Source organism: Phyllopteryx taeniolatus, unplaced genomic scaffold (assembly GCF_024500385.1).
Source record: "Phyllopteryx taeniolatus isolate TA_2022b unplaced genomic scaffold, UOR_Ptae_1.2 contig_29, whole genome shotgun sequence".
In the NCBI taxonomy this organism is placed as follows: domain Eukaryota; kingdom Metazoa; phylum Chordata; class Actinopteri; order Syngnathiformes; family Syngnathidae; genus Phyllopteryx; species Phyllopteryx taeniolatus.
Window position 1 is genome coordinate 130,215 of NW_026903217.1, and position 20,083 is coordinate 150,297.

Below are 20,083 nucleotides of genomic sequence, written 5' to 3' on the forward strand. Positions count from 1 at the left end.
GTCGTACGAGAGTGGCTCCAACTACCAAATTCCTTGTGTGTTTTTTGGACATACATGGCAAATAAAGATGACTCTGTTTCTGAAGAGTTGGTGACCAGGATGTGGAGGGTCCAAGAGGATTTTGCATGCTCTTGTCTGAGTTTTGGCAGCGTGCAAGTTCTCAAATTCTCTCGTGTGTTAACTTTTCAAAATCTATGATCTGATCACATATTTGTAGTGTTGAGAATGAGTTTGCATCATCCACACAAAAAACTCCAAAATAGACCAGCCAACAATTGGAGAATAAAAAATGACGCGATCCGCTCGATATTTTTAAGCGAAATTTGATATTTTTTAAATATAAAATGTTGCTTTTCAGGTAACCATGTGGCTTACGGCCATACTACCCTGAGAACGCCGATCTCGATCTCAGAAGCTAAGCAGGGGCGGGCCTGGTTAGTACTTGGATGGGAGACCGCCTGGGAATACCAGGTGCTGTAAGCTTTTTCACTTTAGATTCTCGTGGAATCGTTTTCTTATCGGTGGTTGACCTAAATTATAATGCAGTCATTCTCTCTCTTATGACTTACCATCTCTTTATTAGGAGACAGAATCTTCACGTACCTTTTTTACACATCCCGTATCTCCTTTTCCGACAGTAAAAAAAAAAAAAATCTATACACACATATATCTACATATATATATATATATATATATATATATATATATATATTAGTATCACGTGATACGTCACGATTTTATCACATCAGTGCTTTTAATTCGCTCGAGGCTAAGGATACGAAGGTATGGATCTTTAAATGATACGTAATTATTGCACATTATTGTGTGGACCTCAAAGCCACGGTTTATGAACTCGAACCACTACCGAGGAATACATTACAGTCGAGTGAATGGCAGTATTAGAAGGAGTAGATTAGATAAATTCAATCAGAATCAGCAGAATAAAAATCAGAATCTATATTTGCCGAGTATGTCAGAAACATACAAGGAATTTGTCTCCGGTACTTGGAGCCCCTCTCGTGCGATAACGGATAGCCATTTGACAGAAAATACTTTGGAGACATAATCACATGAGACCAAAGTACAGAGAATCACTGAGCAATGAAAGGTTAGCGGTAATGTGGTCATGTCAATGCAAATTTTGTGTTATTTTTTATTTTTTGACAATTGTGCAAATGATGCAGAGTCCTCTAGCAATTTAGAGCAATTTGAAATGACTGATCGAGCAATAATCTGGTACAGTGACAATTTTGCAAAACGTGAAGAGACTTCGAGAAATTTAAGCAGTATAAAGCGAATCGTAGTGCGATAATCTGGAACAGTGTCCATTGTGCAAATGGTGCAGATACTTCTCAACCACATGAGTGGCCAGTATTGGTCAACAACAGATATGCAAATTGTGCAGAGTGGCGAGACTACTACAGTGAATGCACGAATAATGTATAATTGGCCCGACAGAGATGGGACAACAATCTCAAGACAAATTGGCAGCATGTTACAATGCAATTGTAAGTGAACTGTTTAAGAAGTTAACGGTAAGCGGGACGAAAGTGTTGGAATGTCTGCTAGTTTTTGTTTGCATTGTTCGATAGCACTTGCCTGGGGGAAGGAGCTGGAAGAAGACAATTATATATGACTCGTGCACTCATTGTAGTAGTCTCGCCACGCTGCACTATTTGCATATCTGTTGTTGACCAATACTGGCCACTCATGCTAGTAGCATCTGCTCCAATTGCACACTGAAGAGAATCTACATTTGCACAATAAACGTAGTCCCAGATTATCGCACTACTCGCTTGAAGTCTCGGCGCCCTTTGCACAATGGTCATTGCACCGGACTATTGCAATATTAGTCTTTCGAACTGCTCTAAATGCTAGAGGACTCTGCATCTTTTTGCACAATTGTCCAAAAAAATGAACCGGCATTACGATAGCTAGCAACCCTAAATTGCTCAGTGACTGTTTTTTGTCAACGTCTTTATGTCTCAAAAGTGTTCTCTGTCAATTGACTGTCTGTTGTCGTACGAGAGTGGCTCCAACTACCAAATTCCTTGTGTGTTTTTTGGACATACATGGCAAATAAAGATGACTCTGTTTCTGAAGAGTTGGTGACCAGGATGTGGAGGGTCCAAGAGGATTTTGCATGCTCTTGTCTGAGTTTTGGCAGCGTGCAAGTTCTCAAATTCTCTCGTGTGTTAACTTTTCAAAATCTATGATCTGATCACATATTTGTAGTGTTGAGAATGAGTTTGCATCATCCACACAAAAAACTCCAAAATAGACCAGCCAACAATTGGAGAATAAAAAATGACGCGATCTGCTCGATATTTTTAAGCGAAATTTGATATTTTTTAAATATAAAATGTTGCTTTTCAGGTAACCATGTGGCTTACGGCCATACTACCCTGAGAACGCCCGATCTAGTCCGATCTCGGAAGCTAAGCAGGGGCGGGCCTGGTTAGTACTTGGATGGGAGACCGCCTGGGAATACCAGGTGCTGTAAGCTTTTTCACTTTAGATTCTCGTGGAATCGTTTTCTTATCGGTGGTTGACCTAAATTATAATGCAGTCATTCTCTATCTTATGACTTACCATCTCTTTATTAGGAGACAGAATCTTCACGTACCTTTTTTAAACATCCCGTATCTCCTTTTCCGACAGTAAAAAAAAATAAAAATCTATACACACATATATCTACATAGATATATATATATATATATATATATATTAGTATCACGTGATACGTCACGATTTTATCACATCAGTGCTTTTAATTCGCTCGAGGCTAAGGATACGAAGGTATGGATCTTTAAATGATACGTAATTATTGCACATTATTGTGTGGACCTCAAAGCCACGGTTTATGAACCCGAACCACTTCCGAGGAATACATTACAGTCGAGTGAATGGCAGTATTAGAAGGAGTAGATTAGATAAATTCAATCAGAATCAGCAGAATAAAAATCAGAATCTATATTTGCCGAGTATGTCAGAAACATACAAGGAATTTGTCTCCGGTACTTGGAGCCCCTCTCGTGCGATAACGGATAGCCATTTGACAGAAAATACTTTGGAGACATAATCACATGAGACCAAAGTACAGAGAATCACTGAGCAATGAAAGGTTAGCGGTAATGTGGTCATGTCAATGCAAATTTTGTGTTATTTTTTATTTTTTGACAATTGTGCAAATGATGCAGAGTCCTCTAGCAATTTAGAGCAATTTGAAATGACTGATCGAGCAATAATCTGGTACAGTGACAATTTTGCAAAATGTGAAGAGACTTCGAGAAATTTAAGCAGTATAAAGCGAATCGTAGTGCGATAATCTGGAACAGTGTCCATTGTGCAAATGGTGCAGATACTTCTCAACCACATGAGTGGCCAGTATTGGTCAACAACAGATATGCAAATTGTGCAGAGTGGCGAGACTACTACAGTGAATGCACGAATAATGTATAATTGGCCCGACAGAGATGGGACAACAATCTCAAGACAAATTGGCAGCATGTTACAATGCAATTGTAAGTGAACTGTTTAAGAAGTTAACGGTAAGCGGGACGAAAGTGTTGGAATGTCTGCTAGTTTTTGTTTGCATTGTTCGATAGCACTTGCCTGGGGGAAGGAGCTGGAAGAAGACAATTATATATGACTCGTGCACTCATTGTAGTAGTCTCGCCACGCTGCACTATTTGCATATCTGTTGTTGACCAATACTGGCCACTCATGCTAGTAGCATCTGCTCCAATTGCACACTGAAGAGAATCTACATTTGCACAATAAACGTTGTCCCAGATTATCGCACTACTCGCTTGAAGTCTCGGCGCCCATTGCACAATGGTCATTGCACCGGACTATTGCAATATTAGTCTTTCGAACTGCTCTAAATGCTAGAGGACTCTGCATCTTTTTGCACAATTGTCCAAAAAAAATGAACCGGCATTACGATAGCTAGCAACCCTAAATTGCTCATTGACTGGTTTTTGTCAACGTCTTTATGTCTCAAAAGTGTTCTCTGTCAATTGAATGTCTGTTGTCGTACGAGAGTGGCTCCAACTACCAAATTCCTTGTGTGTTTTTGGACATACATGGCAAATAAAGATGACTCTGTTTCTGAAGAGTTGGTGACCAGGATGTGGAGGGTCCAAGAGGATTTTGCATGCTCTTGTCTGAGTTTTGGCAGCGTACAAGTTCTCAAATTCTCTCGTGTGTTAACTTTTCAAAATCTATGATCTGATCACATATTTGTAGTGTTGAGAATGAGTTTGCATGATCCACACAAAAAACTCCAAAATAGACCAGCCAACAATTGGAGAATAAAAAATGACGCGATCCGCTCGATATTTTTAAGCGAAATCTGATATTTTTTAAATATAAAATGTTGCTTTTCAGGTAACCATGTGGCTTACAGCCATACTACCCTGAGAACGCCCGATCTCGTCCGATCTCGGAAGCTAAGCAGGGGCGGGCCTGGTTAGTACTTGGATGGGAGACCGCCTGGGAATACCAGGTTCTGTAAGCTTTTTCACTTTAGATTCTCGTGGAATCGTTTTCTTATCGGTGGTTGACCTAAATTATAATGCAGTCATTCTCTCTCTTATGACTTACCATCTCTTTATTAGGAGACAGAATCTTCACGTACCTTTTTTAAACATCCCGTATCTCCTTTTCCGACAGTAAAAAAAAAAAAAAATCTATACACACATATATCTACATATATATATCTACATATATATATATATATATATATATATATATTAGTATCACGTGATACGTAACGATTTTATCACATCAGTGCTTTTAATTCGCTCGAGGCTAAGGATACGAAGGTATGGATCTTTAAATGATACGTAATTATTGCACATTATTGTGTGGACCTCAAAGCCACGGTTTATGAACCCGAACCACTTCCGATGAATACATTACAGTCGAGTGAATGGCAGTATTAGAAGGAGTAGATTAGATCGAATAAATTCAATCAGAATCAGCAGAAAAAAAATCAGAATCTATATTTGCCGAGTATGTCAGAAACATACAAGGAATTTGTCTCCGGTACTTGGAGCCCCTCTCGTGCGATAACGGATAGCCATTTGACAGAAAATACTTTGGAGACATAATCACATGAGACCAAAGTACAGAGAATCACTGAGCAATGAAAGGTTAGCGGTAATGTGGTCATGTCAATGCAAATTTTGTGTTATTTTTAATTTTTTGACAATTGTGCAAATGATGCAGAGTCCTCTAGCAATTTAGAGCAATTTGAAATGACTGATCGAGCAATAATCTGGTACAGTGACAATTTTGCAAAACGTGAAGAGACTTCGAGAAATTTAAGCAGTATAAAGCGAATCGTAGTGCGATAATCTGGAACAGTGTCCATTGTGCAAATGGTGCAGATACTTCTCAACCACATGAGTGGCCAGTATTGGTCAACAACAGATATGCAAATTGTGCAGAGTGGCGAGACTACTACAGTGAATGCACGAATAATGTATAATTGGCCCGACAGAGATGGGACAACAATCTCAAGACAAATTGGCAGCATGTTACAATGCAATTGTAAGTGAACTGTTTAAGAAGTTAACGGTAAGCGGGACGAAAGTGTTGGAATGTCTGCTAGTTTTTGTTTGCATTGTTCGATAGCACTTGCCTGGGGGAAGGAGCTGGAAGAAGACAATTATATATGACTCGTGCACTCATTGTAGTAGTCTCGCCACGCTGCACTATTTGCATATCTGTTGTTGACCAATACTGGCCACTCATGCTAGTAGCATCTGCTCCAATTGCACACTGAAGAGAATCTACATTTGCACAATAAACGTTGTCCCAGATTATCGCACTACTCGCTTGAAGTCTCGGCGCCCTTTGCACAATGGTCATTGCACCGGACTATTGCAATATTAGTCTTTCGAACTGCTCTAAATGCTAGAGGACTTTGCATCTTTTTGCACAATTGACCAAAAAAAATGAACCGGCATTACGATAGCTAGCAACCCTAAATTGCTCAGTGACTGTTTTTTGTCAACGTCTTTATGTCTCAAAAGTGTTCTCTGTCAATTGACTGTCTGTTGTCGTACGAGAGTGGCTCCAACTACCAAATTCCTTGTGTGTTTTTTGGACATACATGGCAAATAAAGATGACTCTGTTTCTGAAGAGTTGGTGACCAGGATGTGGAGGGTCCAAGAGGATTTTGCATGCTCTTGTCTGAGTTTTGGCAGCGTGCAAGTTCTCAAATTCTCTCGTGTGTTAACTTTTCAAAATCTATGATCTGATCACATATTTGTAGTGTTGAGAATGAGTTTGCATCATCCACACAAAAAACTCCAAAATAGACCAGCCAACAATTGGAGAATAAAAAATGACGCGATCCGCTCGATTTTTAAGCGAAATTTGATATTTTTTAAATATAAAATGTTACTTTTCAGGTAACCATGTGGCTTACGGCCATACTACCCTGAGAACGTCCGATCTCAGAAGCTAAGCAGGGGCGGGCCTGGTTAGTACTTGGATGGGAGACCGCCTGGGAATACCAGGTGCTGTAAGCTTTTTCACTTTAGATTCTCGTGGAATCGTTTTCTTATCGGTGGTTGACCTAAATTATAATGCAGTCATTCTCTCTCTTATGACTTACCATCTCTTTATTAGGAGACAGAATCTTCACGTACCTTTTTTACACATCCCGTATCTCCTTTTCCGACAGTAAAAAAAAAAAAAATCTATACACACATATATCTACATATATATATATATATATATATATATATATATATATATTAGTATCATGTGATACGTCACGATTTTATCACATCAGTGCTTTTAATTCGCTCGAGGCTAAGGATACGAAGGTATGGATCTTTAAATGATACGTAATTATTGCACATTATTGTGTGGACCTCAAAGCCACGGTTTATGAACCCGAACCACTTCCGAGGAATACATTACAGTCGAGTGAATGGCAGTATTAGAAGGAGTAGATTAGATAAATTCAATCAGAATCAGCAGAATAAAAATCAGAATCTATATTTGCCGAGTATGTCAGAAACATACAAGGAATTTGTCTCCGGTACTTGGAGCCCCTCTCGTGCGATAACGGATAGCCATTTGACAGAAAATACTTTGGAGACATAATCACATGAGACCAAAGTACAGAGAATCACTGAGCAATGAAAGGTTAGCGGTAATGTGGTCATGTCAATGCAAATTTTGTGTTATTTTTTATTTTTTGACAATTATGCAAATGATGCAGAGTCCTCTAGCAATTTAGAGCAATTTGAAATGACTGATCGAGCAATAATCTGGTACAGTGACAATTTTGCAAAACGTGAAGAGACTTCGAGAAATTTAAGCAGTATAAAGCGAATCGTAGTGCGATAATCTGGAACAGTGTCCATTGTGCAAATGGTGCAGATACTTCTCAACCACATGAGTGGCCAGTATTGGTCAAAAACAGATATGCAAATTGTGCAGAGTGGCGAGACTACTACAGTGAATGCACGAATAATGTATAATTGGCCCGACAGAGATGGGACAACAATCTCAAGACAAATTGGCAGCATGTTACAATGCAATTGTAAGTGAACTGTTTAAGAAGTTAACGGTAAGTGGGACGAAGGTGTTGGAATGTCTGCTAGTTTTTGTTTGCATTCTTTGATAGCACTTGCCTGGGGGAAGGAGCTGGAAGAAGACAATTATATATGACTCGTGCACTCACTGTAGTCGTCTCGCCACGCTGCACTATTTGCATATCTGTTGTTGATCAATACTGGCCACTCATGCCAGTAGCATCTGCTCCAATTGCACACTGAAGAGAATCTACATTTGCACAATAAACGTTGTCCCAGATTATCGCACTACTCGCTTGAAGTCTCGGCGCCCTTTGCACAATGGTCATTGCACCGGAGTATTGCAATATTAGTCTTTCGAACTGCTCTAAATGCTAGAGGACTCTGCATCTTTTTGCACAATTGTCCAAAAAAAATGAACCGGCATTACGATAGCTAGCAACCCTAAATTGCTCAGTGACTGTTTTTTGTCAACGTCTTTATGTCTCAAAAGTGTTCTCTGTCAATTGACTGTCTGTTGTCGTACGAGAGTGGCTCCAACTACCAAATTCCTTGTGTGTTTTTTGGACATACATGGCAAATAAAGATGACTCTGTTTCTGAAGAGTTGGTGACCAGGATGTGGAGGGTCCAAGAGGATTTTGCATGCTCTTGTCTGAGTTTTGGCAGCGTGCAAGTTCTCAAATTCTCTCGTGTGTTAACTTTTCAAAATCTATGATCTGATCACATATTTGTAGTGTTGAGAATGAGTTTGCATCATCCACACAAAAAACTCCAAAATAGACCAGCCAACAATTGGAGAATAAAAAATGACGCGATCCGCTCGATATTTTTAAGCGAAATTTGATATTTTTTAAATATAAAATGTTGCTTTTTCAGGTAACCATGTGGCTTACGGCCATACTACCCTGAGAACGTCCGATCTCGGAAGCTAAGCAGGGGCGGGCCTGGTTAGTACTTGGATGGGAGACCGCCTGGGAATACCAGGTGCTGTAAGATTTTTCACTTTAGATTCTCGTGGAATCGTTTTCTTATCGGTGGTTGACCTAAATTATAATGCAGTCATTCTCTCTCTTATGACTTACCATCTCTTTATTAGGAGACAGAATCTTCACGTACCTTTTTAAACATCCCGTATCTCCTTTTCCGACAGTAAAAAAAAAAAAAAAATCTATACACACATATATCTACATATATATATCTACATAGATATATAGATATATATATTAGTATCACGTGATACGTCACGATTTTATCACATCCGTGCTTTTAATTCGCTCGAGGCTAAGGATACGAAGGTATGGATCTTTAAATGATACGTAATTATTGCACATTATTGTGTGGACCTCAAAGCCACGGTTTATGAACCCGAACCACTTCCGAGGAATACATTACAGTCGAGTGAATGGCAGTATTAGAAGGAGTAGATTAGATAAATTCAATCAGAATCAGCAGAATAAAAATCAGAATCTATATTTGCCGAGTATGTCAGAAACATACAAGGAATTTGTCTCCGGTACTTGGAGCCCCTCTCGTGCGATAACGGATAGCCATTTGACAGAAAATACTTTGGAGACATAATCACATGAGACCAAAGTACAGAGAATCACTGAGCAATGAAAGGTTAGCGGTAATGTGGTCATGTCAATGCAAATTTTGTGTTATTTTTTTTTTTTTGACAATTGTGCAAATGATGCAGAGTCCTCTAGCAATTTAGAGCAATTTGAAATGACTGATCGAGCAATAATCTGGTACAGTGACAATTTTACAAAACGTGAAGAGACTTCGAGAAATTTAAGCAGTATAAAGCGAATCGTAGTGCGATAATCTGGAACAGTGTCCATTGTGCAAATGGTGCAGATACTTCTCAACCAAATGAGTGGCCAGTATTGGTCAACAACAGTGTTAAATATATTCTAGAAGTTATCATTTATTTGCTTAGCTTGCATTAGTATTATGGACGATTTTAGATGTCTCGCCTTCAAAAAGATGACTCAGCATCATCCGATGGAAGGGCGCCTGGACCAAGGACGTGATCGGATGTGGTCGGGGACGTGACAGGTGTTGGTCCAATGTTTTGTGTTGTGTCTTATTGTTTAGAACATTATGTCTGGGAAAAACCCTCCTATTTTCAAATAAATGCAGGAGCGACGGGGGAGATTGTTAGAGCGTGTTGAGAGGCTGTGATCTGAACAATCTCTCATACGCCCTCCTCATGAGAAAAAGAAACCAGCGTCTTCATTCCTTTTGTGTCTATTTGTAATAATGTTGGGTAAGATAAATCCAACATTAAATTGGTCCTTCGACCCGGATGTCAACACACCCGAGGATTCCAGTTGTGGAGCCGACTTCCAGTTAAGAGACCGTGGCCACGGCAAGTAAGACCCTTTACGGGACTGGTCTTCGTTCTCCTCAACTGGGATCTGAAGGTTGACGACAATCCACAGGATTGAAGACGGCTGGTGAGTTAAATTAAAAATTTTTTTTTTAGGAAAAAGGACGCCGGAGTCCACAAATTCCGCGAGGACGGCGGAGTCCTGTACGTACTTAAATTCCGTGTTTAATAAACCTTGTGTAATACTAGTCACTGGCAAGTAAGGGACGGCGGAGTCCACAAATTCCGCGAGGATGCCGGAGTCCTGTACATACTTAAATTCCGTGTTTAATGAATAAAGAAACTAGGAACGTTTCGTGGCGTCGTAGTTAAATTCCGTATTGGACGGCGGAGTCCTCTGACGAGCCAGTGTGAATGAAAACTGTTTGAATGAGAGTGTAAATGGGAAATGGGAAACCACTAGGTTTTTCATTCCATACCAAAACAGTGGGAAAGTAAACGGTGGACTTTTGTGGATGCAAAGGCAAGAATTCTCCACTCGAAATAGTTGAAGTGAGAATTACCACAGAAAGTAAATTTGAATCACCGTCCTACTGAAAAAAAAAAAAAACAGTGTTCTAGACTACCCTAGGTAGTATTACACTGAACCAAATTCTTTCAAATGGGGAAAGGAAGTAGTAAAATAAAAAACAGGAATACACTGCAGTGTAAAGGTTGGAGGTTCATTAAATTAAATTTAAAAGAAAAAAAAAACAGGATCCTGATAACATTTAATATTTAGAGACAGGGATAACCGAACACGGCTTTAATGGTTGGTTAAATACACAAAAAATAGCCGCGTTGCAGGAATCAAATTATATAAAAAATAAAAGACAAGCCACCGTTAAATGTGGGAAAGGCCCTGTTGTCTGCAGCCTTGCAGCTTATGACAAAAATAGAAGATAAAAAAAAGAATGTGATGACCTGAAGTAATACAGAGAGCAGCATGCGTACCAGATCCACACACATTGTTAAATTCATTAAGACCAGACGCTACTGTGTTTACAGTAGTGGACATAAGTCTTTTCAGTACCAATAGAAAATAACAGTCAATTTTGGTTTGCATTCACATTTGAGAAAAAAAAAAAATATATATATATATATATATATACATTTACTAGATTACCGCAAGGTTACTGTGAAAGTCCAACTAATTATTCACAAGTTATGACAACACGCATTTCTTCTGGCATCTACAGATGGAGAGACATGCAAGGATTCATTGACCTTACTGCATCATCTAACAGAAGAGGGACATAAAGTTAACAAAAATAAATTGCAATGATGTAAAAGGCAAGTCAAATATCTAGGCCATAATTTAAGTATAGGAGGAAAGACTTTATTAGAAGACAGGAAAGCTATAGTCTTAAAAAATCCTAAACCACAGACGAAGAAACATATAATAATCATTTTTAGGTCTGACAAATTATTGTAGAGCATGGATTCCAAACTATGCAGAAATTGTTGCACCATTGTCAAAATTAATGTATGAAGACAACCTTAAAATGACATCATTTGTTTAATCGAGTACAGAGGCAGAAAAGGCCTTCTGTGACATTAAACAACATTTGGTGTCCAGTGCTGCGCTAGGCCTTCCACCTTACTTGATGAAGGCACGCAGGATGATTGACAGGAATTGGCTGAACAAGCTGCTGAATTAGTAGCATTAACCGAGGCATGCAAACTAATGATAAATAAAGATGGTACAATCTATACTGATAGCCAATATGAGTATTCCACAACAAAAACGCAATTATTTGGAAAAACAAAGTGCAAAACTACAAAATGAAATTTACATTAGCACAGGAAAAAAAAAAAAAAAAACCTATTCAAATGGGCTGCTATATTGAGCCATGCTGTGTCACATGTCTCAACCGGAGGGATGGTGGCACAGATAGATTGACACTTTACAGCCCTAAAAAATAGCAGAAAGAAACACGTGGGTTCATTTAACACTGTAAAAGAGTCATTTCAGCTGAGTACTCAAATAGGGAAGGTGAGCAAAAGTCTGATAACGGAGCGGGAGCAGATGTGTGGATTCTGAAAACGCTTGCTGGTCAGTGAGAACTCAGCAGAAAGGCAACCAATTTTTTAGATAGAAAATCACCTACCAACTGGACCAATATGACGAACCCAATAATAAAACATTTTTGAATCATTAACTCGTATCAAAAGGAGTACAGCTGATGATAAAAATTGTGCGCATGGCCTCCAAATGCGGCAAAACGGTTTAATATTTTGTATTATAATTCCATATGCGGCTCTCACCAATGATCCTCAAAAGAATGGGCAGAATTGGGGATTTGGATATGACTGGTATGCAACTATAGGCTTTGGATGGGAACACCTCATTGGTGAAACAGGTTATGATTGGTCCAGTTGGTCAAAAAGAACAGCAAAAGAACATAGAAAGAAGTTTAACCTAAGCAAAACGGCCCATAGTTTAATATTGAAATACAAATCAAGTCACCCAATGTGTTTGATAGTGAGCTTGTGGGCCTATTCTGGTGGAAAAGATCCCCACTTCCAAGTAGTATTGTGTTATAGGAACCGTGTTAAACCAAAAATGACATTGAAAACTTCAAAGAAAGGTGGACAAATTTTAATGGTTAACAACATAACTACTGATGATTGGTTCCTTGTTGTCACAGGAGTTTCAGGACAAAATAACAATTGGTTACTATTGATGGAACAAGCAGCAAATGTAGCGAGAAAAGATTGTGTTGTTTGCATGGGTCCCAGGCCTTTGTTGCGCATAGTTCCGGCATAATTATCACAAGATTGTATTATTCCATTTGCACACTGATTGAGGAGCATCTGCAACATTTGCACAACCATTGTCCCAGATTATCGCACTACTCGTCACTTTAAACCGCATACACTCCTTGAAGTCTCAGCGCCCTTTGCACAACCGTCATTGCACCGGACTATTGCGATATTAGTCATTTAAACTGCTGCTAGAGGACTGCATCTTTTTGCACAATTGTTTTTTGTCAATGTCTTTATGTCTCCAAAGTGTTCTGTAAATTGACTGTCTGTTGTACTAGAGCGGCTCCAACTACCGGAGACAAATTCCTTGTGTGTTTTGGACATACTTGACCAAAAAGAGATTTATCCTGGCAGAGGCAAAATTATCCAACATAAAACATACATGGTGTTCCTCGTGGGGTTCCTAATCAAAACAAATTAGCTGACCAAGATGCAGGAGGATTTGAATACTTCATATGCTGGTGGTGTACGATTTATAAAAATGTTGATGGGATAAACTATAACCACTTCAATGTACAGAGATTAGGAAATTGGACTCAGAGTGGGTTGGAAGCTGTGCACGAGCAGCTCAAGGACGTTCCAAAACCGCATAGCTGTCGACATGCTCCTCGCAAGAGAGGGAGGTGTTTGCGGTATGTTTGGAGAACAAACAATCCTGCTTCAGATGGCAGCTTGACCAGAGCCATCGATGGTCTCCGGACCCTCAATCAACACTCCTTGTGGGACAGCTGGATGGACGTTTTTGGTAAATACAAAACCCTAATTTCACCAATATTGATATCAATTGCTGTTTTTGCAGCCATTCTGACATTGTGTGGATGTTGTTGTACCCCATGCATTCGGGCATTAATCGGTAGATTATTCACCACAGCAATTACCCACATGGAACCGTATGGAGCATATGTATCCTTTATTGGAGGTTGATAATAATGACGATGACGATGATGATGTTGTTTTACCTGATTTGTTTCCTGATCCAGGTGATTACGATGTTTAAACAACATTCATGTATGACAAGTTTACTCTGAGTGTAAATGTATTTGTTTCATAAAAATGATTCTACAGTTAAAAAAATCGGAATGAGATGACTGTAAAATGATATGAGAATTTGTGCAAATACATGATAAACAGGAGGGAAATGTTAAATATATTGTAGAAGTTATCATTTATTTGCTTAGCTTGCATTAGTATTATGGACCATTTTGAGAAAGGAACATGTCTCGCCTTCAAGAAGATGACTCAGCAGGAATCATCAGAGAGAAGGACGTGGCCGGGACGTGGCAGGTGTTGGTCCCATGTTTTCACCTTGAAACCCTATCCTTAGTGTGTTGTGTCTTGTAAACTTAGAAACCTCCCTATTTTCAAATAAATGCAGGAGCGACGGGAGAGATTGTGTTGTGATTGTGAGAGCGTGTTGAGAGGCTGTGATCTGAACAATCTCCCATACGCCCTCCTCATGAGAAAAAGAAACCAGTGTCTTGATTCCTTTTGTGTCCATTTTTTATAATGTTGGGTAAGATAAATCCAACAAGATATATGTGTGAATAGAAAAGGAGAAACGGGATGTTTAAAATAGGTACGTGAAGATTCTGTTTCCTAATAAAGAGACGGTAAGTCATAAGAGAGATCCATAGCTTCCGAGATCCGACAAGATCGGGCGTTCTTTTTTATTTTATTTTTTTATTATCAAAAAATTCATTATTTACAATATGTACATGTAATCAAACTTAAAAACAAAGTGAGGTGACCAGTCTGTGAAACTCTCACAAGGCCATTGTTTTTTGCGATACAGTCCACAAAACGGCTGGCAGAGAAGGCATGTAGGAGAGTAAAGTGGGATTCAACTTGAGCCTTGAAGATCGCCCAATGATCGCCGGTGCCCTTGTCATGCAAGTAGATATTCCTCGTGACAATGACCGTGTGACGAGCAATGGCCAGAAGTAACCGGATGGCTGGTCTATTGATGGCCTGCAATGATACTGATGACGAGAAAGATGATGAGACGAAACCAAAAAGGAAAAACCCGACATTATGATCACCAGCCTCACGTGCCACCGGGGGGGGGGGGAAGCCTCAGGCCCAGCCTCCTTGCGAGGAGATCCTCCAACCTAGAACGGAACTCAAGATGTTCGTAGTCCTCGGGTGCCTCTTTACACACCATACAGTCTCTGCCATAAACGCTAGGAGAAATTGCATTGAGTGTTGTGCAAGGGAATATGATTCTGTGTCGTAATTTGAAGTCAGTATTACTGACCTTTGGTGCGGTATACCAATTGAACATGTTGGCCCAGATGGATGTAATGGTCAGTGCAGGGAATGTCCGTGTCCATGTGCGTTCCACTGCAGGTCTCCGGAACACTCCGGCTATCAAAACCCTGTAAAGTCGTTTTGTGCTACACTCCGACAAACCAAAAAACCTTGTCCCGTCAACCAGCACAAAACCTACATCCCGATCCGCCCCCGGGTCCCCTCCAGAGGATGAACCCTCCAGAAAAGACCCCCAATTCCGGAGCATGGATTCCCTGATTCTTCCAGCCAAGCGCAAAACACCCGCTCTGCGGAAGAGGACTCCCAGCGACCGGAACAGAGTCCGAACCCCGACAATGTCATAGTTCCCGCTCCCATCTAATAAATCCCCAATAGTACTTATTCCTGCCCTCTCAAAGGTATCGCTGAACATTCTTTCCCCACTCCCTGGCTCTCCGCCCATGAGATCGGGGTTGAACCTCAGCGGAATTTTCAGCAATTGTTGCAGCGACTTTGGCTCTGCTCTCACCCATGGCCTGAGAGACCACCACGCCTCCAGAACCTCCCTCTCAAAAGGATCTTGGGCGGGGAACAATGACCTCGGCAACATTTGACATAGGTTAAAGTCACCATAATTCCCCAACCCTCGCAGGGTGGGTATAACAAAGTCCTTCCACGGGGCTGTGAAGGACAAGTCCAAACATTTCTTGATGATTTTGAGCCTTAAAGATTTGTGTCTATGTCAATCAACCCCAAACCACCCGCTCCATGATCCCCTATCAGCGTAGCATGACTCACCAGACCCTTTTCTCTCTTCCACATGAAACGACTGAAAATTGCCTTTAGCTTACTCAAAATGTCACCAGGCAAATCAGTAACAGTCAGGGCATGTACCAACTTTGAAATACACAAAGCGTTTATTACTAGGACTTTACCTTTCAGGGTTAGATTTCTCAACCTCCATACGTTAAGTTGACTTTCTATTTTATTCAAAATGTTCTCCCATGTTTTCCTATTACATACCTCCGCAAGCTTACCAAACAAGACTCCCAGAACTTTGTAGCTGTTCCCGGCCTCACGAAAACCCCAGGTGCTAGGAGTAGCCTGTAACGTACCAAACACAGCCATAGTCGTCTTATTTGTATTTATCTTTGCGCCAGAGGCCTGGCAGTAAACATTCAGTTCATGGAGAGCCATTTTAAGACTCTCTACATCCCTGACTAACAAATTTGTGTCATCTGCATATTGAATAATTCTAACTTCATTGTTTGCTGGTGTCAGAATACCCCTAATTCCATTATTCTGTTTGAGCAGGGCAGCCAGCGGTTCCGCCACAAGGCTGTAAAGCAGTGAGGACAAAGGGCATCCCTGTCTCACCGACTTCCCCAGCCTCACAGGGCCCGTCAGCAACCCATTAACTTTGATTCTACTAAAAGCACTCAAATATAACCTCTGAATCCATTCTATGAAGATTTGACCAAAACCAAACTTCTTTAAAACCAACCATAAGAAATCGTGCTCAACTCTGTCAAATGCTTTCTCAAAATCAATGCATACATGGATCCCACGCGTGTCATTCATCTGTTTAATCAAATATTTTAGAGTCAAAATTGTGTCAGCAATTTCACTGCGTGCTATACCATATGTTTGTGTTTCTGAAATAATATTGCCTATCACCACTTTAAGCCTATTCGCTAAAACTTTCGCGAGGACCTTGTAGTCACTGTTCAACAAACTAATGGGCCTGTAATTCCCAAGATTTGTACGGTCCCCCTGTTTAAAAATCAGTGAGACAATCCCTTCGCTGAAAGTCGGGGCAACCCGATCGAATGTCTGCATACTTGTAAAAACCCTGTGCAATATGGGCGTGAGTTGGCTTACAAACGCTTTGTAAAATTCAGCAGTTATTCCATCCCTCCCCGCGCTTTTGTTTTTATTTAAAGACAATATAGCGCTAAAAACTTCTGCTTCAGAGATGGGAGCATCACACAATTCCATATCCTCTTGGGTCAAAGCCTTATTTAAAGCACCCACTGCCTCCAGAGCATTATTACTTGAGGTGCGTTGTGATGCAAATAAATCTCCGTAAACACGCTCCACTTCCTCCAAAATGTCCCCTACATCCGTTAGCACCTTATTTGAACTTTTCGACACTAAAGAACTAAAATAGGCTTTACTCTGTTTTGCTTTCTCGAGTCCAAAGAAAAAAGCAGTGGAGCGTTCCCCTTCCACTGCGTATTGCGCCCTCGCCCTAAGGACCGCACCTCTACATTTTTTAATTTCCATTGACTCCAATTTATTCCTCAGCAAGAACAGCTCAGGGTTTACTGGTCCTTGCCGGTGCGCGGCAGCTGTCGTAATTTCCAGTAACCGATTTCTTACGGCCCTCTCCTCCAATTTCTCTAACCAGTTTTTCTTTTTACAGTAGCTTATAGTTATCTTTTTAACCCTCGTTTTAAAACTCTCCCACCAGTCTATAACGTTGTCAACACATTCAAGCTCCATCTTAGCCAAGCCAAGGAGCCCGCTCACCCTGGAAACGTAGCAATCGTCCTTCAGAAGGGAGTTGTTTAGCACCCAAAGCCCGCCGGTCCTCCGACTTCCCCCAAGTACCAGTTCAACGGAGAGCAACGCGTGGTCACTCTGACTCGACCATGTGTACAGTGGCCTGTCCAGATTCTGCACAAGAGAGGCTGATGTTAAACAGAGATCGATGCGTGATTGCTTCAGTTCATTTTGGACAACCTGCGCCCTGGAGAAAACTGGCCGACTTAGATTTAAAGTCCTCCAGATTGCTACCATATTATTACCGGTCATCAGATCTAAAAGACAATTCCTGCTAACATCAGTTCTAAAAACATTATTTACACTGACATCCAGTTTGCTGAGATATGTATTGAAATCACCAATCAACAAGGTTCTATCAGTCACAAAGGAGAATACATGCAGGAAACAGTCCCTCCTATCTAACTCCACATTGGGAGCGTAAATGTTTATCAATCGGAACTTCGACGGTCCATCATATTCTACCACAATGAATCTCCCCTGATTGTCAGCATGCACTAGGGTGGGATAACCCAAGGGGCCGCATTTCGTCAAAATGGCAACCCCACAAGATCTTGATGTGCCTAATGCCACGTGAAGCGAACCAAGCTTCATATTTTCTATTTTCTTAATGTGCTCGCCCTCCCACCAAGTTTCTTGCAAGCACAAAATATCCCACCTGGTGTGGCACGTAATGTTGTGAATTTTATGGTCACTACGAAGACCACAGGCATTTGCTGACAGCAGAAGAAAAGTCACCATAAGCAAAAAAGAAAAGATGGACTCGTCGAGTCTACTTACATTTTTTAAGCCCGCCCTTTCCAGTGCCTTCACATTGCCGTTTCTTCCGCTCCATCACATCAACCTCCATGCCCTCATCTGAGTCCAGGACTAGTTCTAGGGTGGCAGACGAACGGGTGATACGAGGGGGCAATAGCTGTGACACGGGAAAACGCGCCAGCCGCTCAATCGAAACATCCCCTCCTGAGAGCCCAGTCTGATGCCTCCCCTCACTGCTCTGTGAGGTGTCTCCCTTCTGAATAGAAGACACAGACTGTATTTGCTCTTTCCTCCGCTTAGGACTTTTAATCGTCGGCCTAGGAGTACGCCTAAATTCAATAGTCGCCTCCTCCTGTTCAGGGGCAGAGAGTGGAGACGGCCCAGCACTCACCCCCATCTCAGGTTCAGCCTCTGCCACCCAGGCATCAGGGATAGGGATTTCCTCCCCCCCGCCCCCGTTCAGGAGTAGGGTGAGGAACAATACCTCCAGCCCCCAATGTCACAGGCGCCTCCACCAGCAAATGTGTCATAGTTGATTTCCCCAGACCAGCAGCAGACGAAACAGGGAGGATGGAGGACTTGGCATCAGCAGCCCTGGCACAAGGCATCTCCCCCATCTAATTTCCCCTTTTCACAAACACAGAGAGGAAAATATTGCCTGCATGCAGCACACCTTTGCGAATTGGGCACCTGACACTCGCGGGCATAATGCCCCTGGACCCCACACTTCCAACACAGAAACTCGGGACAGTCCCTGTACACATGGCTGGGAGAGAGACACCCTCGACAAACTTTAACCTGTCGATCGTGAATAACACGAAAGTACTCCGGACCTGCCGCTGTGACAAACCTAGCCGAGTAAGGCATAGACTGTACAGTGGTGGTGAATTTCACCTTTCCAAACCTTGTGCTGCCCGCGATGTCCGTTCCCGGCCACATTCTCCTCCTCATATCAGAGACCACTGAGACTCCCCAAGCCTCTAATTTCTCCAGGATATCATCATCCTCTATATAAACTGGCAGCCCCATAAAAGAAATAACCAGCTCATCAGAGGCAACTTCCCTGCCATGAATTCTGGCACTCCCAATACAAAATCTATCGAGCGGTTTCTCCTTCGCATTAACAGAATTAACAGTCACTTCATATTTATCCTTTGTAATTACCCTGCATGCTGTAATGCTCCCACATACTTCAGCCGTTCCCCTAATTAACATCATTGGAGTAATGGCATCGCCATTGACAATTTCAAGAATCAATGTTAAATCTTTCTCATACCTTCTTGTCTCGACATTCTTATTCACCACACCACTGCAACCAGTCAAACCTTCTCCTCGCCCCGAATCCATCTTGTTCACCTGCCTCATGTCCTTAAGCCTGTCCTGACCAACAACCAATCCGACCATTCAACCTCAAGGGGAGAAAAACAATGAGACAAAACACTTCCCCACAGTGGGAAGCTGGGAGGAGGAAAAAGGTCACAAACCAAAAAAAAAAAAAAAAAACAATCAAAAAAACACAACAGGTAGCCGGAGGAGCACAGAGCTCCTGCTGCCTGTACTGCTCATGCGCCACTAACGAGTGCAGCTGTGACAAACCCCCACGCCTGCAGCCACTCTACCACACAACGGGCGTGCTCAGGGTAGTATGGCCGTAAGCCGCATTATTACCTGAAAAGCAACATTTTATATTTAAAAAATATCATAAACCTTTCATTGCTCAGTGACTCTCCGTACTTTGGTCTAATGTGATTATGTCTCCAAAGTATATTCCAACTACCGGAGACAAATAAAATAAAGATGATTCTGA

General features: G+C 41.3%; 2 non-coding genes and 3 pseudogenes across 2 annotated transcripts; all 5 read left to right on the forward strand.

The window, feature by feature from the left end:
- The first annotated feature begins 369 nt into the window (after positions 1 to 369).
- Positions 370 to 483, forward strand: LOC133473590 (5S ribosomal RNA; annotated as a pseudogene).
- A 1,904-nt stretch (positions 484 to 2,387) lies between these two features.
- On the forward strand, positions 2,388 to 2,506 carry LOC133473579 (5S ribosomal RNA). Its single transcript, XR_009787162.1, has one exon. It is a non-coding gene; the product is annotated as a 5S ribosomal RNA (ribosomal RNA).
- A 1,897-nt stretch (positions 2,507 to 4,403) lies between these two features.
- Positions 4,404 to 4,522, forward strand: LOC133473581 (5S ribosomal RNA). Its single transcript, XR_009787164.1, has one exon. It is a non-coding gene; the product is annotated as a 5S ribosomal RNA (ribosomal RNA).
- Positions 4,523 to 6,437: 1,915 nt separating this feature from the next.
- Positions 6,438 to 6,546, forward strand: LOC133473595 (5S ribosomal RNA; annotated as a pseudogene).
- Positions 6,547 to 8,452: 1,906 nt separating this feature from the next.
- LOC133473593 (5S ribosomal RNA) lies at positions 8,453 to 8,561 on the forward strand (annotated as a pseudogene).
- Positions 8,562 to 20,083: the final 11,522 nt, after the last annotated feature.